The sequence below is a fragment of the Saccopteryx leptura genome, chromosome 5 (assembly GCF_036850995.1).
Source record: "Saccopteryx leptura isolate mSacLep1 chromosome 5, mSacLep1_pri_phased_curated, whole genome shotgun sequence".
Lineage (NCBI taxonomy): Eukaryota > Metazoa > Chordata > Mammalia > Chiroptera > Emballonuridae > Saccopteryx > Saccopteryx leptura.
In genome coordinates, this window is record NC_089507.1 from 104,001,978 (window position 1) to 104,028,304 (window position 26,327).

Sequence of the window (26,327 nt, forward strand, 5' to 3'; positions counted from 1 at the left end):
GCGGTGAGTCCACTGCTTTGGGGTTAAAAGCATAGACAATGATAACGAAGGCTCGTGATATGCCAGAGGGCGAGCTGAAAACTTCACGTGCTATGTTGAATTTATTCTTCATAAAACGCTATAAAACAGCCATGGTTTTCCTCATTTAGAAGAAAGCTGAAGTTTAAAACGTTAAGCAGCTAGTAGTTAGTGCCAACTAACCCAAGTCTATATCCAATACAAGCCCAAGCCTCTATCCAAGGCTCACTGCTCTTAACTATTCTGCTGCAATGTCTCTTCCAGGAAAACAGTTCACAGCCAAAGCCAGAGGCTGTTTAGGGAATGAAATAATTACAGGTTTGGAGGCAAAGGGCTATCCTGCAATTTTGGCTTACTTTCTGTTATTATATCCACACAGAAATCAGCTGGGGAACCAACTTCACAAAAGTCTTCTTTTGATTCCGTGTGGTCGAATCAGCCCTCAACTAACAATTTTCTCAGATTAGATTAAAGATTAGAAAGAAGGGGCAAGTCAAACAAGATGTACCCCAGGGGCACACCAAAGATTTGCTTTTGTGGAGGGTCTGGCTCCCTTTGAATTATCAAATAATTATTGCTTTGGCGAGGTAGTAGAGATTGAAATGTTAATGTGAAGGGAGGTAAGGGGCCATTTGAAATTGAAGGCTATTCTATTTGTGATTAGTTACACTGGAGCAGAGGTGGGCACAGTCTTACCATATACATACTTTCTTTGGGGTCAGGGCAGCCAACCTAACAACACAGGTGGGTTTTATAAAAGGCAAACAATACAAATGCTTGTAATTTAAAGTACCCCGTGGATTTTGAAGAATTCAAGTTTAAGATATGTTTATGCCCTTGTAAAAATTGTACCTCACTTTTCCCCTACATCTAAAATACCCATATATAATGGTTTATTCCTGATGTCCCAAATGCTAACTAATCATGTCCCCTTTCACTCTCAGAAGTGTCGACTTAGATGATAAATTTTCACCCTACCTTTGCTGTTATGTAACTGATCAACAAAATAAGGTGAGGGGATGGGTCTGTGAGCTCCAAATAGCCAAGTTTGGTTTTAGGATGAATATTGTCTTCATGCAAGGGCCTAGGTGACTCAATTAACCTCTCTGATCGTTTATGTGCCAAGTGAGAATAAAATACATGGCTTGTAACTTTTAAGAGCAATACAAATAGAAGTAGTTTGTAGAGTTATAGATCTCAGAAATAGACACAACCTGGAGAGATCATTTAAGCACACAGAGTTATGAAGAGACAAGTCATGATGATGCAATCAGTCTTCCCCATAGCCCTGTATTGTTTTGGAGAAATCTAGCAACTCAACCTAGCCATGGTAAACTATATGATGGAGAGTTGATGGCCTTCCGTCAAGAAGAATTCTAGCTACCAATTAGCCTGTGACTGTTCGCCTGTGTTTATCACAACAAAATATCTAGTGGTCCCCTGCCCTGTTAACAAACCTCAGAAAAGTGTTCAACCCAGATTCAGCTGCTGGTTCTTAATGGGGAATACACTTGCCAACTCATCAGTGAACTTCATAGAGAAGGGTAGGATTGAAGGACCCAACCCCAAAGACCCGTTGGCTGTGACCAGAGGCACGTTGACTGGTCCCAGCGATTTGTTTCTTTAGTGTCTCTGAAGACTGTTAAAGTCTGCTCCTCTCTGTCCTGTTTACTCATGGTCTGAATCAAGTGTGTCCCCAGTCCCCATTACTCAACTGACTTAACAGTCTTATTTAGAGGGCTATGGATGTAAAGGATATAATAGCTCAGCTCTTAAAGAAGAAGCTGGAAAAAGCTGACTTGGTTTCTCTGCTCCTTCACCTGCTTGTGGCTCTTTTTTCCTCCTCTCCTTCCACCCCAGAACCCCAACCCAGATGTCTCCAAACCCAATTGGATCTCAGAAATGGCAGAGGGTCATTACTTCAGATTTTCCAAGGCTTAGAAACTAGAATCATTTCTTTTTTCTCTTTTTTATTTTTTGTGGCAGAGACAGAGAGAGTCAGAGAGAAGGACAGACAGACAGGAAGGGAGAGAGATGAGAAACATCAATTCTTTGTTGCGGCTCCTTAGTTGTTCATTGATTGATTTTTCATATGTGCCTTGACGGGGGGGGGGGGGGGGGGGGGGGGCGCTACAGCAGACTGAGTGACCCCTTTCTCGAGCCAGTGACCTTGGGCTCAAGCTGGTGAGACTTGCTCAAATCAGATGAGCCTATGCTCAAGCTGGCAACCTCAGGGTCTCAAACTTGGGTCCCCCACATCCCAGTCCGATGCTCTATCCACTGCGCCACCGTCTGGTCAGGCGAAACTAGAATCATTTCTAGGGCAAGTATTACAGACTTTTGAAATAATGCAATTAAAAAGTTGGTCACACCTGTCCAGGAATTAATCACAGGCCAAATTTGAATTTGGCTGCCAATAATTTATAAAGTATTGTGTTTCAGAATCTATTTTCTCCCTCTTACAATAGTTGTAGAGGAACTGGGAAGGGAGCAACTATAAATAATCACTTTCCAATGCCTTCACATCTAAGGAAAATGTAAGGGTCACTTTGAAAATTGTTTTATCCTTCTGCAAAATGGGTTGCCCATGGGCTTCAATGAAAGTAGCTGTTGACTCCCCTTGTATGTAGTTTGTGACATCTATCTTTATGCATCTCTATCTAGACTGATTCTATAATTTTGCACCTTTATTGTTGTGGGGCCACTTGCCACACATTGGCCCAGCCCCAATTCAAATTCTGGTTTTGAAACACAAATAACAAGATTAAAAATAATGTCCATAGCAATTAAAATTCCATAAAAACAAATAATTCATGTTGTAGTACTCCTTAGCCAAGTTAAATCCTGGTGGGTTTGCTTGCAGAGAAGTAGAAATCTACGTGGAAAGTTCCTTAATTTAGTAATCAAAGGCCCAATTGAAAGTTATTTGAGTAAAAGCAGAAAGAAGTTGTACTAAGTGTTGGTAGAGTGAATGCAAAACCTAGAGGGCTATTAGAATATCTGTTCTTGTAGATATTTGGAAACTATTTGCAAACTTCTAAATGTAATTCACAAAATATTTACTGTTTACATCTAAATGTACACTGTATTTTATAATTTTAAAACATTTTCACACATATTACATCATTAGAGCTATGTAGCAGCCCTTGGGTATATAATAGGGCTCAAAAAGTTATGTGATTTGACCAACATCATATGGCTACTACTCAACTCCAGATTGGTCTGATTTTCAGTATGAGGTTCATTTCAAGATATTCCTGCCGACTTGCTTATGCTTACTGTATACAAAGTAGTGTGCCAGGTTTCAGGGAACTACAGATTAGAAAACATTGCCCTGCCCTCTTTGAGGCCAAGACAGAAATACAAATAACTTGTAATACAACATAGATGTATTCATCATAAACTGGCAGGAGCACATGGTGTGGAGGTTCTGAGAAGGGTAGAACCATATTTCTTTGGGGGACTAGGGCGATCTTGCTGACAAAGAGGCCTAAGTTGGAGCATGGAAACTGGGCATACTGTGAGCAAGTAGAGACAGGAGGTAGGGATACATTATGGACTTAAGGGGACAATACGAGCAAGGGAAGGGAAAGTATGGTGAATGCTGAGAAGGATAAGACACAGGTTCTGCCCATAGAGAGGGCATTTGTAGGGAAAGTGGTTAAAACACATGGTGCAGTGCTTCAGAGCCACGTAAAGCTTTTTATTCAATTTGAAAGGCGGTGGAAAGCCCACAGTGAAGCATAAAGACTGACCATCCTGCAGATGGGCCTCGAAACAGTTTGTAGACTGGATTGGCGTGTGTCCAACCTTTGAGTGGTAAGGACAATGAAGAATCCTTTTTAAAAAGCCATAATGACAGTTGTAATTCAGGGAGAATAGCTGACAAAACAAGGTCAAACAAAATCCAGAAGAAAATCAACAGAGTAGAGAAATAGACTATTTCTTTGGAAAGACTATCTTAGAAGGTGAACCATTTCTTGGGGCAATTTATGAAGCTGGAGGGAAGCCCTGTCACATTAAAAGGCTATTATACTTAGCATCATCTAAGTTACCTTGAGGGATGAGAGAGCACCTGGCTCCATAACTTTCAGAACTGAAGAAAAATATTCTTGAGTTCTGAAGAATTCCATGTGGATGGCTTACTTCCACATGGGAGCCCTCAAGGCTTTTCAGTGTTTGCTGAGAATTTAATGTAAGGAGAGTAATTAGTGCCGACATCAGATGAGATCCATTAAGAAGATGAATGTCCTGAATCTGAAACAATAAAGATGGGGGTAGGAACAGAGGTGGAAGCTGAAAAACCCAGCCTGAGTTTTATCTCTATAACCTGAGCTGGATCCATGATGCATAATCTTCTGTAGTTCCTGTGGCATCCCTTTTCTGCCACAGAGAATGACTCTCTCCTTCTCAGATGTTGAAACAGACTAGCCCTGGCCGGTTGGCTCAGTGGTAGAGCATTGGCCTGGCGTGCAGGAGTCCCGAGTTCAATTTCCGGCCAGGGCATACAGGAGAAGTGCCCATCTGTTTCTCCACCCCTCCCCCTCTCCTTCCTCTCTGTCTCTCTCTTCCCCTCCTGCAGCCGAGGCTCCCTTGGAGCAAAGATGGCCCGGGCACTGAGGATGGCTCTGTGGCCTCTGCCTCAGGTGCTAGAATGGCTCTGGATGCAACAGAGCGACGCCCCAGAAGGGCAGAGCATCGCCCCCTGGTGGGCGTGCCAGGTGGATCCCAGTGGGGCACATGCGGGAGTCTGTCTGACTGCCTCCCGGTTTCCAGCTTCGGAAAAATGCAAAAAAAAAAAATTTTTTTTAAAGAAAAAAAAGAAACAGACTAGCCTCTAATATCCACTGGCAGCTCTGACAAATGATGTTATTTGAAATCTCACCAGCTCTAGACAGGTGCAGCTAGTCACTTGAATGCTTTAATAGCAAGGAGGTGGGGGGAATGCCACTGAGGTTGAGCGCGAAAGTTTAGCTCTGATCACTAATAACCTTTCGGGTTACAGGGAAGCATCCAGACAGTGACTGACCATGGGGCGCGTGCAGGCATCCACTCATATGCATGCACGTACACATACACACGCACGCATGAGCACGCATTCACATCCTCCTTCACCCCTGACCCGGCTCCTCACGTGCTCTAAAGTAGTGTGCTTTATGTTGATGCCACACTACAGCCAGAAGTGAAACAGTCATGCTTTCCTTGGAAAATTCCTCTCTACTGCCTCCTTCTTATGGAAATAAACATTCATCTCATTCGATCTTTAAGTCACTTCTTTTTTTATTTTTTAACTCAGTGAGAAGAGGGGAGACAGAGACAGTTTCCTGCATTCTCCCCCACGGGAATCCTCGGCAAGCCCCCCTGCTCAGCCCATCTGGGGAGTTGCTTTGTTTCTCAGCTCCGGAGCTGTTCTTAGCACCTGAGGCGGAGGCCAGGGAGCCATACTCAGCGCGGGGGGCCAACTCACTCCAATTGAGTCATGGCTACAAGAGGAGAAGAGAGAGGGAGAAGTGAGAGGCGGAGGGGTGGAGAAGCAGGTGGGTGCTTCTCTTGTGTGCCCTGCCCAGGACATCAACACACCAGGCCCACACTTTACCACTGAACCAACCCGGCAGGGCTTAAGTCATTTCTATGAAAGTATTGTTTAATGTCCTAATTTAACTTCCTGCTCTCTGACATTATGCTAAAATTCTAACAAAATTATTTTAAAAAATATTTGTGCCAGGCCAAGCCCTCCATTTATTTATTTATTTATTTATTTTTGCTATTTTAAATGTTAACAGCAGTACTGATTCTATTTTCTTATTTCTCACAGAATCATGGAATGTGGGAATAAAAAAGAATGCAGAGAGGATTCAGTCCATCAGTTTATGTTACAAATCAGGAAGGGAGACCTGACAGAAGGAATGGCTGGCCCAAGGCAAGGGGTGTGTGTGTGTGTGTGTGTGTGTGTGTCTGTGTCTGTGTGACTGTTGTCTGTGTGTTTTCTAACAAAAGGGTAAAGGAAGAGGAACTTGTGTGATGTTATAGTGGTGATTTTCTGCAATACAAGCCTATTGTCCCCCTGGTGGTATTTTTTCCTTTTCTAAAATTTATTTTTATTTAATTAATTAATTTTTAGGTAAGAGAAGGAAAGATAGTGAGGCAGACACCCAGATGCACTCTGATCAGGATCCACCTGGCAGCCCCATCTTGAGTGAAGGTACTGAGCTATTTTTAGTGCCTGAGGCTGATATGCTCCAACAAAGCTATTCACAGTGCCCAGGACCACACTCAAACCAATTGAGCCACTGGCTGGGGGGAGGGAAGAAAGAGGGAAGGGAGAGAGGGAAAGAAAGAAAAGTAGATGGTCACTTCTCATGTGTGTCCTGGCAAGAATTGAACCTGAAACATCCATATGCCAGCCAGCACTCTATCCACTGAGCCACCAGTCAGGGCAAAAAATTTATTTATTTGTTTTTTTGTTTGTTTATTTATTTATATTAAATGAGAAGCGGGGAGGCAGACAGACTCCCACATGTGCCCCAACTAGGATCCTCCTAGCAAACCCCCTTACCAGGTGATGTTCTGCCCATCTGGGCCAGCAGCTCTGTTGCTCCACAACGAAGCTATTTCAGCACCTGAGATGAGGCCCCAGAGCCATCCACAGTGCCCAGGACCAACTTGCTCGAACCATTTGAGCCATGGGTGTAGGAGAGGAAGAGAGAGAGAGGAGAGAGACAGAGAAAGAGAGGCAGGGGAGAAGTAGAAAAGCACATGGTTGCTTTTCCTGTGTGCCTTGGCTGGGAATCGAACCTGGGACTTCCACACAATAGGCCAACACTACCGCTGAGCCAACCAGCCAGGGCCTATTTCTAAAAATTAAATTTATTGAGGTAACATTGGTTAATGACACCATACAATTTTCAGATGTACTAGATTATTATTCAATTGTATGCTCCCCACCCAAAGTCTAGTTACCTTATACCTTTACCCACTTTGTCCTCCCCCACCCTTTTTTCCCTCTAGTAACAACCATTCCTTTGTCTTTATCTATGAGTTTGATTTTTGTTTTATTTTATTTTATTTTTTTAGAAAATTAAATTTAATGACATTGATCTATAAGAGTACATAGGTTTCAGGTACACATCTCTATAGTATTTGAACTGATCATTGTGTGATGTAACCATCACACAAAGTCAAATCACTCTCTGTCAACTTGTCCCTCTTTACTCCTCTCTCCCACCCCCTCTCCCACAACCCCCTTCCCCTAGTAAGCACTTCATTTTTATGTGTTCATGAGTCTCAGTTTTATATCCCACCTATGTGTGAAATTAAATGATATCATTCTTAGCTTTTTCTGATTTACTTATTTCACTCAGTATAATGTTCTCAAGGTTCATCCATATTGTTATAAATGATACTATGTTATCATTTCTTATAACTGAGTAGTATTCCATTGTATATATGTACATCTTCTTTATCCAATCCTCTATTGAAGGACACTTTGGTTGTTTCTTTGTCTTGACCCCAAAAGTTGCTGGCACACTCTCTCTCTCTCTCTCTCTCCCCCCCCACACACACGCACACACACACACGAGCTGCATTACTGCCATAAGTAGGAGGACCCAAATATTTATTCTCCTTCTCTTTTCAATTCTTCATTTTGTTAAAATCACTTTACTTCTGCCATTTTTAAGCATGGTTCTCGACCCTAGACTATACTAGTAATGGTGAAATATTCCTGCATTTTGGATATTTTGAAAAGTAACTAGAAAGACGTCATTAGTCTTACAATGAATCCCATCTTGTGGAGGAGAAAGCAACTTTATGAGGAAAATAAGATAATACAAATTCAGATTGAGCTGTGGAAGGCACAGCATACGTTAACGGCTATTAATGGAAGAGGCTTCAGCCCCTAACATTCCTGGCAAACAGTCCCGCCATGACCTGTTGTCCCCACACTTTCCCGTCCATTTCCCATCTTGCCGCCTCTTTGTGAGATTGCCCAGTCTTCTCACCATAGGAGATTTGAACCCCAGATCAACTGACCATTTCCCTTTCTCATGACTTCGTATGCATTTCAGACAGATACCTCCAGGAGGATATGATAAGATGATATCCTACTTATTTCATGATCTAAGGAGCCAAATTTCCCAAGGAAAGAGCCTTGAGATAAATGGTGAAGGAAAAATGTAGCCAGGCTATATTTTTACATTTTTCTTTGGTCATTAAATCTCAACCATGGTAGTATATTTGAAGAAAAAAATGGGAAATCGGGAATTTTTTAAATTAAAAATGTCTGATCTGGAAAAGACATCCTTAAGAGAATAAAAAGCAATAGCATGGGAGAAAATATTTGCAAAACACATATCTTATGAAGGGCTGGTATCCAGGATAAACAAAGTACTCTTAAAACTCAACAACAACAACAAACAACCTAATTTAAAAATAGACAAAAGATCTAAACAGAAATCTCACAAAAGAAGATATATAGATGGCAAATAACATATGAAAAGATACTTGGCATTATATGTTATTAGGGAATTGGAAATTAAAACAATTTAATATCATTATATACCTATCAGAATGGCCAAAATCCAAAAACTGACAACACCAAATGCTGGCAAGGATATGGTACACTAGGAACTCTTATTCATTACCGTTGGGAATGGAAAATGATACAGCCACTTTGGAAGATAGTTTGGCAGTTTCTTACAAAACTAAATATAACTCTTACCACCTGATCCAGCAGCTTCACTCTTTAGCATTTACTCAGGTGAGTTGGAAACGTGTACAGAGAGAGCTGCACATGAATGTTTATTGTATTGTAGTTTTATTAAGAATCGCTAAGTCATGGAAACAAAGAAAAGGCTTTCAGTAGGTGAATGGATAAAAAAATTGTGGCACATCCAGACAATGGAATAGCATTTAGATATAAGAATAAATGAGCCACCAAGCCATAAAAAGACATGGAATAACCTTAAATAATGTTGCTAAGTGAAAAAAGGTAATCTGAAAAAGCTATATACTCTATGATACCACAATAAAACATTCTGAAAAATGGAAAAATCTATGCAGATAATAAAATGATCAGTGTTTGCCAGGGGGTGGGGATGAGAGAGAGAAGAAGGTGAAGCACAGGGAATTTTTAGGGCAGTGAAACTATTGCATACGATATTATATTGGTGGATACATGTCATTATGCATTCATCAAAATCCATTAAAATGTACAACACAAAGAGTAACTCCTAATGTAAACTATGGACTTTAGTTAATAATAATGTATCAATTTTGGATCATTGATTTGTTAACAAGTATATTATACCAATGCAAGATGTTAATAATAGGGGAACTTGGGGGAGGGAGTAAATGGTTTATGTGAACTCTCTGGACCTTGCACTCAATTTTTCTGCAAACATAAAACTGCTCAAAAGAAGTCTACTAATTTAAAATGATAGATAGGTAGATAGATGATAGATTTTAAAAAATACCTAGGCACCACTCCAGAGCTTCTGATTGAATTAGTGTCCAGTGGTACATGAGTTTTCCTGAAGTAGTTGGAGGCTTACATTCACAGCTTCTTGTCAAAGATCAAGGGTACGAAGACAGGCTTCTCAACTGTAGTTCATCAGCATCACTTAAGAAAAGTGCAGGTTTGTTATTTTAGGAAGTCATCGACATAGCGGTGACTAACGGGAAGCCAAGGCCATTGGTATAGTGAGTCTAAGACTTAATTATTAGAAAGAGTAATATCTGGGAAAAGGTTTAAGAAACAAAACTGCCAGTGCTTCAGATCAGAAGTGGGTATTTTTTTCCCCCTAAATTATTTTTTCTTGAAAGTACACAGGAAGGGTCTTGTTTTAGGGAAAAAATCATGGTCACTATGGGCTGTAGTTTCCAGCACTTTCCTTAATGGTGGCTAAGACTAAAACTGTGCCTGCCTCTCACTTTAGGGCTTCTTGTCTCCTTGAACTTACATTCCTAACCTTCAGGTTTATGCCCCAGTCTTGGCTACTGAGCTTCAGAGTGGCCCTGACCTTCCCTTGCCCCAAGCTAAACTCCCTGCTCTATTTGTTCTATGTGGGTTTTAGAATCTCAGTCAATGTCTTCTGGCTAAGCAGATTAAGTTAACTACATTGTTGTAATGGAAGATAATGTGATATTTACGTTGCTCCCTCTCAACAACTGACAATACACACGAAAAGCCTCCTTGACCTTTGGCCCAGAAATTTCTTAAAAGTCAGCACAGCTTCATCTATAAGGATGTTCATTTTAGAGCATAGATAATGTTACACAGAAAATATTTTGAAAATATGTGACAAGGGACTACTCCTCAAGACATTTCCTTGTAACATTTACCATTTACGGCCCAAAGGAAAGGAGGAAGGGAATGCCATCCAGGGCTGGAGGAATTTATGACAGAAGGAAAGTCTCTGAGTAGGAAAAAATAATGCAAATCTCTTGTGGTTTCTGAAGGAGAGGGAAAGAAGGTGGGGAGCTGAGTTGGGGGGAATTGGAAGATATTGGTATTCTGCACCAAAATTCTAGAACAAGGCATGTTAAATGGGTTGAGCAGAAAGTACAGGACTTTAGCATTCATGGTTGCCTACTGGAAAGGCTTCTGCAAGCATCTGGGGAAAAGGTTCTTGTGCAGCCACATCCCACATGGGGGGAGTGCTGCTAGCTGAGCATTGGTGGTAAGAAGGGGTCATTGGGGGACCTGCGGCCATATTCCTGGACCCTCACAGTCTCTGTTAACTCGGGAACTTTACAAGTCTCTGTGCTCTTCAGTACGGGCACAGAGGATTGGTGGGCCAGTAGTCTTGGTTCAGGACACAGTGGTGACTGTGTACTGGGACTTTAAGACAAGATGCAAATGGCCAGTCCCACAAAATCCAGTAATAAGAGCCACATAATGGCTCAAAAACACCCTAAGAGACTCACACCTCAGCAGACAGCAAGTGCAAGACAAATCCAGATCTGCCAATCTCTCTCTTTTTTGGTTTTTGACAGAAACATAGAGTCAGAAAGAGAGGACAGATAGGGACAGACAGACAGGAAGGGAGAGAGATGAAAAGCATTAGTTTTTTGTTATGGCTCCTTAGTTGTTCATTGATTGCTTTCTCATATGTGCCTTGACTTGGGGGCTACAGCAGAGTGAGTGACCCCTTGTTCAAGCCAGTGACTTTGGGCTCAAGCTAGTGACCTTAGGCTTTAAGCCAGAGACCTTTGGCCTCAAGCCAGCGACCATGGAGTCATGTCTATGATTCCATGCTCAAACCAGCAACCCAGCACTCAAGCTGGTGAGCCTACACTCAAGCCAGATGAGCCCACACACAAGCTGGCGACCTCAGGGTTTCAAACCTGGGTCCTTCGTGTCCCAGTTCAACACTCTCTCCACTGTGCCACCATCTGATCAGGCTAGATCTGCCAATCTTTATTTGGCAATGAGGATGCTGATGGTAGCACAGAAATCCAAAGCCTTTAACCAACACCCCCACCCTTCCTCCTGCAAAAAATCCAGACTTCTTGTCAGGAAGGTACTGAAGACAGAGCCCTGACCATTTATCCAAGGAAACTGACCTGACTGGGACTACTTAACCTGGAAAACTGAGAATTTTCATTTTCTTCTTATAATAGTGTTTGAAAGCCACAGAAGCAATGTTGGATCAGTGGTGGAAAATAAACTATATATTTTTTCTCTCTGAGTAGTGTTGTTTTAAATATTCAAACCATTACATTTACCATATAGCTAGGTTTTCCTTCAAGGCAGAAGGTTGGAGGACCCTATATACTCAAACCAGAGAAAAGTGCATTAAGCATTGATGTTGGGATGCTTACAACAAGAAAGTGGTGATCATTAACCCCTTATCAGACGTATTGTCGAATATGTTCTCCCATTGTGTGGTTTGTCTTTTTATTCTGTTCATATTGTCTTTAGCTGCGCAAAAGCTTTTTAGTTTGATAAAGTCCCATTTGTTTATCCTGTCTTTTATTTCACTTGCCCGTGGAGATATATCAGAAAATATATTGCTGTGAGAGATGTCAGAGAGCTTACTGCCTATGTTTTCTTCTAAGATGCTTATGGTTTCACAACTTACATTTAAGTCTTTTATCCATTTTGAGTTTATTTTTGTGAATGGTGTAAATTGGTGGTCTAGTTTCATTTTTTTGCAGGTAGCTGTCCAATTTTCCCAAAACCATTTGTTAAAGAGACTGTCTTTACTCCAATGTATGCTCTTACCTCCTTTGTCAAATATCAATTGTCCATAAAGGTGTGGGTTTATTTCTGGGTTCTCTGTTCAGTTCTATTGATCTATATGCCTGTTCTTATGCCAGTACCAAGCTATTCTGAGTAGCTATTCAGGAATCGAACCCAAGACTCCTGCACGTCAGGCCAACACTGTACCACTGAGCCAACCAGCCAGGGCCAAAAGAGCACTTTCTAATGCTACTAGTAGTCTTTGTTTTCTTTGGTGCTGTACTGTGAGATTGCCCAGTGCAGCAGCGGTTGTATTCTTTATTGGCTTAATAGATCACTTTCTCTCTCTTTCCTTTTATTTTTTATTTATTTATTTTTTGTATTACAAATGACAGATAAGGGTTTATTTTATTTTTTTTATAAATAAATTTTTATTAATTTTAATGGGGTGACATCAATAAATCAGGGTACATATATTCAAAGGAAACATGTCCAGGTTATCTTGTCATTCAATTCTGTTGCATAACCATCACCCAAAGTCAGATTGTACTTCGTCACCTTCTATCTAGTTTTCTTTGTGCCCCTCCCCCTCCCCCTCCCTCTCTCCCTCCTTCCCTCACCCTGCCCCTTATAACCACCACACTCTTGTCCATGTCTCTTAGTCTCATTTTTATGTCCCACCAATGTATGGAATCCTGCAGTTCTTGTTTTTTTCTAATTTACTTATTTCACTCCGTATAATGTTATCAAGATCCCACCATTTTGTTGTAAATGATCCGATGTCATCATTTCTTATGGCTGAATAGTATACCATGGTGTATATGTGCCCCATCTTCTTTATCCAGTCTTCTATTTTTTTTAAGTGATTAAAGCCTTTAAGCAAACTCTTGGCCAATACAGCAAGAATCCATAAAAGACTAGTGTCCTTAACATGTTCACCAAGTCCAAGTTGGCACCATCACCATGCCAAATCCCTGAAAAATGCAACCCAATCCCAGTTCAGTCTGTTAGGAGTTGTTACAAGGAGCAGGAGTCCAGGAAAAGTACGCATGGCACTGGAATTATCACAATTCTATACTTTGCAGCTCACGACCAAGTCCCAATGACCACTGCTTCTAGCTGGTAATGATTCAGGTAGACTAGAAAAGCCATCTTCAGCATGTGTAGAGATGGAGCTTCTGTTCTCCTCTGCCTGGAGAGATGAGACCAGGTTGCTTTTCCCTGGAGCTCTGTGACTGTGGCATGGTAAATAGAACCTTGGGATACACTAAGCTGGGTGGCAAAGGTAGATTCATAATAGAAGTTGGCAAAAGGGGGGGAAAGAGAGCTCTAAATTAGGAGTAGGTCCCAGCCTGAAATATGTGTGGGGCATTGAGGTAGGAGGAATAGAGGAAACACTATATATTAAACAAAGCAGCAGAAAATAGGACTATCAACACCCACAACAGAGATCTTCGAGGGAAGAATAAAAAACCTGACTATTCAGGCAAGACATAGTTAAGTGGCCCTTGTGCAAATGAGATCAGTTTACCTGCTTCTTGGAAGAAATAACCTGGGCTCGTCCACACTGTCATAGATGGGGCTGACGGACCTGGGCACCTTCAGCCTTCAGTGGCAAACCCCAGCATTCTGGGCAAGGTTAGGTCATAGGTGGCTGGAGCAGGGCTGGAAGAGACTGAACCCTCCTTTAGAGGAGTGAGGGGGAAGCCTACTTTCCAGTATTCCTGTTTCCTCACAGCAGAGGCATGTAAGTCTGGCAGGCTTTAGCTCAATGACCTTCCTTTCCACTATTGAAGCAGGACCCAGATGGCATCCTATGAGACCCCTTTGGGGCGTTGGAGCCTTTAAGGGCATATCCTAAAAGCTGGTAGTTCCCCTGATCTCTATTGGGCTTTTTCTGCCTCTTGGTATCTTAAAAGCCATGCTCAGAAGATCTGGTTGAGGGGTTTGAGGATCCCCATTCTCCTATATAAATCTTTTCCATATATTGGAGCTATTTGGAAAAAGACAAAACAGTGTTATTAGCTGGATCAAATAAAGGAGGTAGTAGTTTGCAGGAGAAAAAGATTTGGCGTCTCCTGTTCATCAGCATTCAAAAGAAATTTAAAAATTTTTAAGTAAAAAGCATGATATGGTAGACCCATAAAAGTTCCAGGATATGACTCCCCCCTTTTAAATTTTTTTAAATTGACCTTAAAATATTTGCTGGGTACACTTTAATAATACCTTGACTTTAACAATTTTAAGAAATACACATAATTCGAAAGGTTTGACAAAATACAGTAAATGCTTTTGCTCCATATGCACGAGTATTGTCAGTTTAACCAGTTTAGGAAATCCAATAATAGAAAAATGCATACAGACAATGAGCTATAAGATGCTTAGCAGCCTCTCCTGTTCTGACAGAGGTTACTATAGATCCAGAATATGTATCCATTGTAACATGGGCATAGGACTATTTGCCAAATGAAAGTATATGAGTAACATCCATTTGCCAAAGTTGTCCTGACAGGGGTCCTTGAGGGTTAACTCCAAATGAAGGGGCAGATTGTAGTATAGGACCCCTTGGACAGGATTTCCCAATCTGCCATGCTGCTTCCCAAGAAAGTTGAAACTGTTTACACAGGGTTGCAGCGTTCTGGTGATGAATAGTATGAGACTGAATTGCTCAATCTGTCATGGTTGCTCCAAATAATTTTCTTTTGGGTAGCTTGATAAACAAGGGCATTTTCTTGTGCTAAAGCTCCAGGGAGCATGGAGTGAGCTTGAGGATGTCCTATAAAACATGAGCTCTATGTTGACATACAAGTCTTTGAAGAAAGAGGAACTGCTGAAATAGTTCCTCAGCATTTGTCCCTAAGACAGCAGTCTTTATAGTGGAAACACCATAAGTAAATATTTGCTGTCTGTATATAGATTAAAGGGGGAATATGGCAAATGCTGAAAAGCCATGAAAATGGCATATAATTCTAGTCTTTGAGCTGATTTTAAGTTGACAGTTTCAGTATAAAGTTGTCCATTGATTTGCAAGAGCGATTTGACATTTAGTGGAAGTTTCCCAGAGCTATTGTTGTTGATCCTTTGAAAAAAGGAACAACAATAATTTTGAGGCTCAAAATCTATAAGCTGTTAGGGTCGCCTATGCCCCTTGAAAATCCAGGAGGCAACAAGATCAAAATATGGAAGTGTATTCCATGGGCTATTAGATGGTTCAATGTGCCCAAGCTGTAGCTGCTCTTGTAGCAATTGAGCAGCTGCCCTAAGTTTCTCCTGAGAAAGGGGCCATTGGTCTACCCATAGAGGATTATCTGATTTCCAAGTAATTGGGTCTGCACAATGCAATATTGAGGTAGCAGAAGCTACCAAGGCCCCTATGCTAAATTTTGATGTCCTAATCTAGAATCTACACCTTCTGGCATTGGGTGCCACTTCTATGGGGGTGAGAATTCCTCGCTCTTCTTTCCCTAGTCCCTTGGTGGGCAAGAATCCCCAATCAAGCATCTGAGTACTGACTAAACCATTAGGACTGACAAGCAACACTCCCATATTTTTAAAAACATCTCTACCCCACAAATTAACTGGCCATCCAGGGAGCACATAAGGCTTAAAAAAATCCAGAATGACCTTCTTAAACTTCCCAATGTAGAAAACCAGAACTTTGTTGAGGGGATTTACTCTGCCTCATACCTTGTAATTCTGTGGCTGCTGCATGAGTGGGCCAGGAAGCTTAGCAATAACAGATACCAATGTATCTGTTAGGCCAATGTAGCTTAGCAATAACAGACACATCAGCCCCAGTATCTAAAAGTCCTTTAAATTTATGCTCATGTATTGTTAGTTCCATGTCAGGGCGTTCCTGACCTATTTTTTAAAATCCAATTGGCAAAATCAGAGGAGTCAAATCACCAATTTTCTTGGGGCCCCTTTTGCAGGATGTGGCCTGAGAAGCAGAATTAGCATCCTTATACTATTTTTCTAACTGCTTGAATTAGCTGTGAGACAAATTCTTTTTTTTTAATTAATTTTAATGGGGTGACATTGATAAAATTATCTTCTGTCACCTTCTAACTGGTTTTCTTTGTGCCCTCCCCTCCTCCAACCCCCTCCCCTCCTCCCCCCCACCCTGTAACCCCAACACTGTTGTCCATGTCTCTGAGTCTCATTTTTATGTCCCACCTATGTATGGAATTATATAGCTCTTAGTTTTTTCTGATTTACTTATTTCGCTCAGTATAATGTTATAAAGGTCCATCCATGTTGTTGTAAAAGATCCTATGTCATCATTTCTTATGGCTGAGTAGTATTCCATAGTATATATGTACCAAAGCTTTTTAATCCACTCGTCCTCTGACGGACACTTGGGCTGTTTCCAAATCTTTGCTACTGTGAACAATGCTGCCATAAACATGGGGGTGCATTTCTTCTTTTCAAACAATGCTATGGTGTTCTTGGGGTATATTCCTAACAGTGGTATAGCTGGGTCAAAAGGCAGTTCGATTTTTAATTTCTTGAGAAATCTCCATACTGTTTTCCACAGTGGCTGCACCAGTCTGCATTCCCACCAGCAGTGCAGGAGGGTTCCCTTTTCTCCAAATCCTCGCCAGCACTTACTCTGTGTTGTTTTATTGATGAGCGTCATTCTGACTGGTGTGAGGTGATATCTCATTGTGGTTTTAATTTGCATTTCTCTAATGATTAGTGATGTTGAGCATTTTTTCATATGCCTATTGGCCATCTGTATGTCCTCTTTAGAGAAGTGTCTATTCATTTCTTTTGCCCATTTTTGGATTGGATTGTTTGTCTTCCTGGTATTCAGTTTTACAAGTTCTTTATAAATTTTGGTTATTAACCCCTTATCAGATGCATTGTCAAATATGTTCTCCCATTGTGTAGTTTGTCTTTTTATTCTGTTCTTATTGTCTTTAGCTATGCAGACACTTTTTAGTTTGATAAAGTCCCATTTGTTTATCCTGTCTTTTATTTCACTTGCCTGTGGAGACAAATTGGCAAATATATTGCTGCAAGAGATGTCAGAGAGCTTACTGCCTATGTTTTCTTCTAAGATGCTTATGGTTTTACGGCTTACATTTAAGCCTTTTATCCATTTTGAGTTTATTTTTGTGAATGGTGTAAGTTGGTGGTCTAGTTTCATTTTTTTGCAGGTAGCTGTCCAATTTTCCCAACACCGTTTATTGAAGAGGCTGTCTTTACTCCAATGTATGCTCTAATCTCCTTTGTCAAATATCAGTTGTCCATAAAAGTGTGGGTTTATTTCTGTGTTCTCAGTTCTGTTCCATTGATCTATATGCCTGTTCTAATGCCAGTACCAGGCTGTTTTGAGTACAATGGCCTTATAATATAACTTGATATCCAGAAGTGTGATAACTCCCACTTTATTCTTCCTTTTCAAGATTGCTGAGGCTATTCATGTTCTCTTTTGGTTCCATATAAATTTTTGGAATATGTGTTCTATATCTTTGAAGTAAGTCATTGGTATTTTAATCGGTATTGCATTGAATTTATAAATTGCTTTGGGTAATATAGACATTTTAATGATGTTTATTCTTCCTAACCATGAGCATGGTATATGCCTCCACTTGTTTGTATCTTCCTTGATTTCTTTTATCAATGTTTTATAATTTTCCTAGGACAAGTCTTTAATCTCCCCGGTTAATTTTATTCCTAGGTACTTTATTTTTTTGGTTGCAATGGTTAAGGGGATTGATTCCTTAATTTCTCTTTCTGACAGTTCATTGTTAGTGTATAAAAATTCCTCTAATTTCTGAGTGTTGATTTTATATCCTGCCACCTTGCTGAATTCATTTACCAGGTCCGGTAGTTTTTTGACTGAGAATTCAGGGTTTTCTATATACAATATCATATCATCTGCAAGTAATGATAGTTTTACTCCTTCTTTTCCAATTTGGATGCCTTTTATTTCTTTTTCTTGTCTGATTGCTGTGGCTAGGACTTCCAGAACTATGTTGAATAAGAGTGGTGAAAGAAGGCACCCATGCCTTGTTCCTGATCTTAAGGGGATTGCTTTTAATTTTTGCCCATTGAGTATGATATTGCTGTGGGTTTGTCATAGATGGCCTTTATCATGTTGAGGTATGTTCCCTGTATTCCCACTTTGCTGAGAGTTTTGATCATGAATGGGTGCTGGATTTTATCAAGTGCTTTTTCTGCATCTATTGAAATTATCATGTAGTTTTTCTCCTTCCTTTTGTTTATGTGATGAATCATATTGATTGATTTGCAAATATTGTACCAGCCTTGCCTCCCCAGAATAAATCCCACTTGATCATGGTGTATGTTTTTTTTCATATATTGCTGGATCCGGTTTGCTAATATATATATTTTTTTTCTGAAGCTGGAAACAGAAGAGACAATCAGACAGACTCCCGCATGTGCCCGACCGGGATCCACCCGGCACGCCCACCAGGGGCGACGCTCTGCCCACCAGGGGGCGATGCTCTGCCCCTCTGGGGCGTCGCTCTGCCACGACCAGAGCCACTCTAGCGCCTGGGCCATCTTTGCTCCAATGGAGCCTTGGCTGTGGGAGGGGAAGAGAGAGACAGAGAGGAAGGAGGTGGGGGTGGAGAAGCAAATGGGCGCTTCTCCTATGTGCCTTGGCCAGGAATCGAACCCAGGTCCCCCTCACGCCAGGCCAACGCTCTACCGCTGAGCCAAACGGCCAGGGCCGGTTGGCTAATATTTTGTTGAAGATTTTTGCATCTAAATTCTTCAGGGATATTGGCCTATAATTTTCTTTCTTTGTGTTGTCTTTGCCTGGTTTTGGAATCAGTATTATGCTAGCCTCATAAAAGGAGCTTGGAAGTCTTCCTTCCTCTTGAATTTTTTGAAATAGCTTGAGAAGGATAGGAGTTAGTTCTTCTTTGAATAGTTGGTAGAATTCACTTGTAAACCCATCAGGCCCAGGACTTTTTTTTGTTGGGAGTTTTTTGATAACTGTTTCAATCTCATTTGTTGTAATTGGTCTGTTTAGGTTTTCTGATTCTTCCAGATTAATTTTTGGAAGATTATATGTTTCAAGGAATTTATCCATTTCATCTAGGTTGTCTAGTTTTTTGGCATATAGTTCTTTATAGTATTTTCTTACAATATTTTGTATTTCTGTTGTGTCAGTTGTTATTTCTCCACTCTTGTTTCTAATTTTATTTATTTGAGTTCTCTTTCTTTTTTTCTTGGTGAGTCTGGTTAAAGGTTCATCAATCTTGTTTACCTTTTCAAAGAACCAGCTCCTGGTTCCATTGATCCTCTGTATTGTTTCTTTAGCCTCTATGTCATTTATTTCTGCTCTGATCTTTATTATTTCCTTCCTTCTACTAGCTTGGGGCTTTACTTGCTGTTATTTTTCTAGTTCTTTTAGATGTAGGGTCAAGTTGTTTATTTGAGCTTTTTCTAGCTTCTTGAGTTATGCCTGTAATGCTATGAACTTCCCTTTCAGGACTGCTTTTGCTGTGTCCCATAAATTTTGAGTTGATGTATGCTCATTATCGTTTGTTTCTAGAAATTTTTTAATTTCTTCTTTGATCTCATTGTTTACCCATTCATTATTTAATAACATGCTATTTAGTTTCCAAGCGTTTGAGTATTTTTCAATTTTTCTGTTGTGGTTGATTTTAGTTTCATGCCATTGTGATCAGAGAAAGTGCTCGATATGGTTTCAATCTTCTTAAATTTGTTGAGACCGATTTTGTGACCTAACATGTGGTCTATTCTAGAGAATATACCATGAGGACTTGAAAAGAATGTATATTCTGCTGTTTTAGGGTGAAAGGTTCTGAAGATATCTATTAAATTGAGTTGATCTAGTGTGTCCTTTAATCTGCTGTTTCTTTGTTAATTTTCTTTCTTGAGGATCTATCTAATGATGTTAATGGCATATTGAAATCTCCTACTATTATAGTATTGCTGTTGATCTAACCCTTTAAATTCATCAAAGTCTGCTTTATATATTTAGGTGCTCCTATATTAGGTGCGTAGATATTTATAACGGTTATATCTTCCTGTTGGATTGCTCCCTTTATCATTATGTAATGACCTTCTTTATCTCTAACTATAGTCTTTGTTTTAAAGTCCATTTTGTCTGATATAAGTATTGCTACCCCAGCTTTTTTTTTTCATTTCCATTTGTGTGAAATATTTTTTTCCATCCTTTTATCTTCAGTCTATGTGCATCTTTTGATTTAAGGTGTGTCTCTTGTAGACAGCATATGTATGGGTTCTGTTTTCTTATCCACGCAGCTACCCTATGTCTTTTGATCGGATCATTTAATCCATTTACATTTAAGGTTATTATCAATATGTAATTGTTTATTGCCATTTTATTCTTTAAAACTGTATTCCTCTTTTGCTATATTCTTTTTCTCCTTTGATCTGTTTACAACAGGTCCCTTAGCATTTCTTGCAGCCTTGGTTTGGTTGTAGTGAATTCCTTGAGTTTTTTTTTGTTTTTTTTTTGTCTGGAAAGCTTTTTATTTCGCCTTCAATTTTAAATGATAGCCTTTGCTGGATAAAGTAGTCTTGGTTGTAGGCTCTTGTTCTGCATTACTTTGATTATTTCTTGCCATTCCCTTCTGGCCTCAAGTGTTTCTGTTGAGAAGTCAGAAGTCATCCTTATGAGGGCTCCTTTGTAGGTGATAGTCTTTTTTTCTTGAGCAGCTTTTAATATTTTCTCTTTATTACTTAGCTTTGGTATTTTAATTATGATGTGTATTGGTGTTGATTTCTTTGGGTTTCTCTTTAATGGAGTTCTCTGTGCATCTTGAACATGTGAGATGTTTTCCTGCCTTAATTGAGGGAAGTTTTCAGCTATGATATGTGTGAACAAAGTCTCTATCCTTTGTTCTTTCTAGCAACTTTCATCCTTTGAAACATGTGCTGAAGAAGAAGAATCAGCAAATACTACTGAAAGTGCAATATTTGAATATCACTGCAAGATGAACTTCGATTCAAACCTTCCCCACAGCAATGGACACAATGTGTACCCTAATGATACTTCAGCAACACTGTGTGAAACCAGGGTTATTGAAAAAGTGCTAACCTCTTATGGATTTATTCAGTGTTCGGAACATCAAGCTAGACTTTTCCTCCACTGTTCACAGTATAATGGCAACCTGCAAGACTTAAAAGTAGGAGATGATGTTGAATTTGAAGTATCATCTGACCGGAGGACTGGGAAACTCATTGTTGTCAAACCGGTGAAGATAAAATCAGAAATCCTTCCTGAAGACCAAATGGATGGACAAGTTGTGTGTGCTGTTCCTCACAACTTAGAGAGTAAATCTCCAGCTGCCCCAGTCAGAGTCCAACAGAAACTGTATGCTACAAATGTTAATGCAGAAGTGTTTTATCTGACTTACATCTCTGACGATGTGGAATGTTCAGCTGGCTACTGGAGATAAAATAAACTTTGTAATTGATAACAATAAGCATACTGGTGCTTTAAGTGCTCAAAACATTATGTTGTTGAAAAAGAAAGAGACTTGCTGCAAGGGAGTCGTTTGTGCCATGTTGAAGGAGGCATTTGGCTCTATTGAAAGAGGTGATGTTATAAAAGAGATATTCTTTCACTATAGTGCATTTAAGGGTGACTTAGAGGCCTTACAACCTGGAGATGATATGGAATTTACAATCAAGGAGAGAAATGGTAAAGAAGTTGCAACAGATGTCAGACCTTTGCCTCAAGGAAACATCATTTTTGAAGATATCAGCATTGAACATTTTGAAGGAACTGTAACCAAAGTTATTCCAAAAATACCCAGTGAAAACCAGAATGACCCATTGCCACAAAGTTGACTTTGTGATTTCTAAAGAACTTCCCTTTGGAGACAAAGATACAAAATCCAAGGTGACCCTGTTGGAAAGTGACCATGTTAGGTTTAATATTGGACAAATTGAAATGAGCAACCAATATGGAAATTCTATCAAATATATTTCAGTTCACCAATGGAGCCAGAGAAATGGATATAATTGCTGTTATGAGAGATGGTTTTGGATTCATCAAGTGTGTGGACCGTGATGCTCATATGTTCTTCTACCACAGTAAGATTCTGGATGTAAACCAGCTCCACACTGCAGATGAAGTAGAGTTTACTGTAGATTCTGATATGCTCTCTGCCCAAAGAAATCATGCTATTAGAATTAGAAAACTTCCCAAGGGCATGGTTTTGTTCCATTCCCAGATCATCACTTTTTGGGCACTGTAGAAAAAGAAGCCACTTTTTCCAATTCGAAAACCACTAACCCAAACAAAGGCAAGAAAAAGGAGGCTGAGCATGGTATTATTGCTTATGATGACTGTGGGGTGAAATTGACTATTGCTTTTCAAGCCAAGAATGTGGATGGATCTACTTCTCAAATAGAGGATAAGGTTGAATTTAGTATTAATGACAAACAGAGGCCTGGACAGCAGTTTGTAACCTGGGTGCAACTTTTAGGTTGTAATTCTAACTCCAAGAGGCTCTTGGGTTAGGTGGCAACTCTGAAGGATAATTTTGGATTTATTGAAATAGCCAATCAGGATAAAGAAGTATTTTTTTATTACAGTGAATTCTCTGGTGATGTCGATAGCCTAGAACTGGGGGACATGGTCAAATACAGCTTGTCCAAAGGCAAAGGCAACAAAGTCAGTGCAGAAAAAGTCAACAAAACACACTTGGTAAATAGCATTACTGAAGAAGCCGATCCCACCATCTACTCTGGTAAAGTTATTTGCCCCTTGAGGAGTGTTGATCCAACACAAACTGAGTACCAAAGAATGATTGAGATCGTGGATGAAGGGATACAAAAGGTGAGGTCTATCCATTTGGCAAAATTGGAATGGTCAACAAAGGGGATTGCCTGCAGAAAGGGGAGTGTATCAAATTCCAATTGTGTGTCCTGGGCCAAAATGCACAAACTATTGGCCTACAACATCACACCTCTGCATAGGGCCACTGTGGAGTGTGTGAAAAATCAGTTTGGCTTCATTAACTATGAAGTACGAGATAGCCAGAAGCTCTTTTTCCATGTGAAAGAAGTTCAGGATGGCATTGAGCTTCAGGCTGGAGATGAGGTAGAATTCTCAGTGATTCTTAATCAGCGCACTGGCAAGTGCAGCACTGGTAATGTTTGGCCAGTCTGCGAGGGTCCCAAGGCTGTTGCAGCTCCATGACCTGATAGATTGGTCAATCACTTAAAGAACAGCTCCCTGGATGATGCTAGTGCTCCTTGCTTAATGGTTCTTTGTCAGCCAACAGCACCAGATAACTCAATGGGATTTGGTGCAGAAAGAAAGATCCATCAGGCTGGTGTTATTGACTAACCACATCCACAAAGCACATTATTAATCCATTATGATCAAGTTGGGGGGATTCTGGTGAAGGGTTCTGAAAATCTCCCTCTTTATCCCTCCCCAAATTCAATCTGGAATACTTATTCTCTTGAGCTATTACACCAGTTTTAACACCTTCCTCATGTTATGTTTTTTTTTGTTGTTGTTTGTTTGTTTTCTGAAGCTGGAAACGGGGAGGCAGTCAGACAGATTCCCACATGCGCCCGACTGGGATTCACCCAGCACGCCCACCAGGGGGCGATGCTCTGCCCATCCGGGACGTTGCTCTGTTACAACCAGAGCCACTCTAGCACCTGAGGCAGAGGCCATGGAGCCATCCCCAGCGCCCAGGCCATCTTTGCTCCAATGGAGCCTTGGCTGTGGGAGGGGAAGAGAGATACAGAGAGGAAGGAGAGGGGGAGGGGTGGAGAAGCAGATGGACGCTTCTCCTGTGTGCCCTGGCCGGGAATTGAACCCAGGACTTCCGCACGCCAGGCCGACGCTCTACCACTGAGCCAACCGGCCAGGGCCTTACATCTTCCTCGTGTTATGTTTTAAAAAATAAATAAATTTAAGAAAATCATTTTAAAATTATGCACAATTACAGCCTGGAAAACTTAAGGTGGCTCCTTGTAGTATCAATTTTAGGAGCTTTATTTGGTGCATTTAACGCAACTGGTAATTGCAAAATTCACTTGCCTATGTAAGTGAAAAATATAGACTGTTACCTTGTTGGCCCTATGAAATTCTGCACTTGATATTTAGTATATATTCTACCTTCATTACTTCTGGCAAGATATCCTGCCTTAGCATTCAGTTACATTCTTTTCCTTTTCTTTCCTGTTCATTATGCTTTAATTCTGAGGACCATATGAGGGTACACTATATTAAAAATTACAAAAATTTGTGTAAGCAAAGCATTTCTGAAGTTGATGGCCAAATGTTAAAATGTTATTTTTTCTATCATTTATAATCGAGTCCATTTAACAAAGTTTGGTTAGATTTCAATAAAAATTATCTTCCAGAATAGTTATTTTTTTCCCCCTGGGATGGGAGGGTAAATTTACTATAATTAGTATGTATGGTGCAGAATTTTATGCAAATGAGATGTGCCAGCAGTGTGGTAATTTAAACATATTTAAACAAAAAGATGAATGCACAAACTTGCTGCTGCTTAGATCATTGCAGCTCTAGGACCCAGTTTCTTTTACTGATTTAAAATAAAACAAAAATAATAATAAAAAAGTTATGCCTGAAAAAAAAATTTCAGGAAGATTGAACTTACACCCAGCATATTTTCTGACCTTTGAAATTAGAATTCTATTGGAAAAAAGTAAAGAAACCCACAAAAATGTGGAACTTAAACAATATACTTCTAAAAATGATTGGATCAAAGAAGAAATAAAAGCAGAGATCAAAAGATATATACAGACAGCCTGACCAATAGGGGTGGATAGAGCATCAGACTAGGATGCAGAGAACTCAGATTGAAAACCCTGAGGTCACTGGCTGAGCATGGGCTCATTCGGCTTAAGTGCAGGTCTCACCAGCTTGGGTGTGGGATTGCTGTCTTGAGCGTGATATTATAGACATGACCCCATGGTCGCTGACTTGAGCCCAAAGGTTGTTGGCTTGAGCAAGGGTTCACTTGCTCTGCTGTAGGCCCTGGTCAAGACACATATGAGAAAGCAATCAGTGAACATCTAAGGTGCCACAAGGAAGAACTGATGCTTCCCATCTGTTTCCCTTCCTGTCTGTCTGTACCTATCTGTCCCTCTCTCATCTCTCTCTCTCTCTCTCTCTCTCTCTCTCTCTCTCTCTGTCACACAAAAAAAGGACATATACAGAAAAATGAAAATGACAACATGACATCAAAATTTCTGGGATGCAGTAAAAGTAGTAATGAAAAGGAAGTTTATGTCATTCCAGGCTTATATCAAGAAACAAGAGCCTGACCTGTGGTGGCACAGTGGATAAAGTGTCGACCTGGAAATGCTGAGGTCGCCGGTTCAAAACCCTGGGCTTGCCTGGTCAAGGCACATATGGGAGTTGATGCTTCCAGCTCCTCCCCACCTTCTCTCTCTGTCTCTCTCTCCTCTCTCTCCCTCTCTGTCTCTCTCTCCCCCTTTCTCTCTCTTATCTAAAATGAATAAATAAAATTTTAAAAAAAAGAAACAAGAGAGTTCTCATGTAAAAAATCTAAGTCACATCTTAAAGAACTAGAAAAAGAAGAACAAAGGCAACCCAAAATCAGCAGAAGAAAAGAAATAGTAAAATTAGAGCAGAACTAAATGCTAAAGAACAACAACAACAAAAAAAACTGTAGAAAAAATTTATGCAACATAGAGCTAGTTCTTGGAAAAGATAAAAAAAATTGACAAATCCCTGGCTAGATTACTAAGGAAAACGAGAAAGGACTCATATAAATAAAACCCAAAATGAAAGAAGAGAAATTACCACAGATATCATAGATATACAAAGGATTATACTAGATTACTATGAAAGATTATATAACACCAAATTTAACAACCTAGAAGAAATGGATAAGTTCCTGGAACTAATCAATCTTCCTTGGCTGAGCCACAAAGAAGTGGAAAACCTAAATAACCCCAATGCAGGGAGGGAACAGAAACAACTATCAAAAACTTCCCCAAAGATAAAGGTCCAAGGCCAGATGGCTATACTAGTAAATTCTACCAAACATTTAAACATTTTGTACCTATCCTTCTCAAAGTCTTCCAAAAAAGTAAAGAAGAAGCAATATTTCCTAATACATTTTATGAG

General features: G+C 40.1%; 1 protein-coding gene and 1 pseudogene across 1 annotated transcript in view; one reads left to right on the plus strand and one right to left on the minus strand.

The window, feature by feature from the left end:
- FAM107B (family with sequence similarity 107 member B) overlaps positions 1-26,327 on the minus strand; it is a 247,216-nt gene that overhangs the window by 169,382 nt on the left and 51,507 nt on the right. The window lies entirely within an intron of this gene.
- On the plus strand, positions 21,169-23,534 carry LOC136405812 (cold shock domain-containing protein E1 pseudogene; annotated as a pseudogene).